Source organism: Vigna radiata, unplaced genomic scaffold, assembly GCF_000741045.1.
Source record: "Vigna radiata var. radiata cultivar VC1973A unplaced genomic scaffold, Vradiata_ver6 scaffold_111, whole genome shotgun sequence".
NCBI classification, from domain to species: domain Eukaryota; kingdom Viridiplantae; phylum Streptophyta; class Magnoliopsida; order Fabales; family Fabaceae; genus Vigna; species Vigna radiata.
Genome location: NW_014543596.1, coordinates 118,810 through 120,146, shown reverse-complemented (window position 1 = coordinate 120,146; position 1,337 = coordinate 118,810).

The window sequence follows — 1,337 nt, the reverse complement described above, 5'->3', positions numbered from 1 at the left end:
ATATATATATATATATATATATATATGGGGTTTTGTTAACACGCGTACGCTTGTTTTTCAGTTGTTACGTTTTAACAATGTGTATCGGATTATAGTAGACAAAAATACCCTCATTTATTATGGATTTTAAGTTTTAAGGTCAAGGACATTTAAATAATTCTCATTCTCAAAACTACAAAAAAAAAAAAAAAAGAAACCGTCAAACCCTTACTCACCTCCCTTATTCCTCTCAACCCTTTCTCTTTCATCTCTCTCATTCCAACATTTTCTCTGTCATCTCTACTGTTGCCCCAATTAAAAAAAAATCAGAAACCCTTGCCTAACCCTAATCCACCTTCCTCACTTATCCAATTTGTTTCTTTCTCGTCTTCATACTCTCCCTCAACCACATACAACAACCCGTGACATCGTAATTTGTTGCTCTTGCTCTTGCTCTGTTCGTTCATTTAAAGGATGTGTTATATATTTTCCCTTCTTATTATTATTAAATTTCATTTTTAAATTAAATCATGTAAGTAAAACTTTCATAAATCAATGAAATTTTCATACATTATTTACACATCTACACCACATTTCATTATATTTTTAAAAACCAAGATATTTCCCTCTATTGTCCTTTTCCTTTACACAAAGTGTTTCTTTTTTTCCTTTCTCTATTGGTATGGGATACATGATATAAGATTACAACCTAGAATTGAAAGAATTGTACTCCTAGGAAGCTCTTCTATACCTATTTCTTTAATTTCCTTATGTCCCTTTTTTATCACTCAATCAACTTCTGGAGGCCTTTAAAAACAGTAAAATCATTTTTTACCTTTAAGATTTGGAAAGAGTAACATAAAGTGACAAAGTTTATATTCATTTTACACACATTAATAAATATAAAATGATTATAAAAGAGTAAACTTTTTCAATTTTTAAAAAATATCTCTGATTCAAATTACCACCACCATCTTCAATTGGGTTGAGATAAGAGAGAAAATGTTGAAGTGATGATAGAGAAAATGTTGAGATGACAGAGAAAATATCTCTGATGACAAAGGGTTTCTGATTTTTTTTTCGATTGGGACAACAGTAGGAATGACAAAAAAATGTTGGAGTGAGGGAGATGACAAAGAAAATGTTGGAGTGAAAGATGGAAAAGAAAGGATTGAGAGTAAGGATTTGGAGGTTTCTTTTTTTTTAGTTTTGAAAATGAAAATTATTCAAATATATACATATATATATATATATACATATATATGTAATATATATACATATATGTACATATATATGTGTATACATATATATGTACATATATATATATATGTATACATATATATGTATACATATATATA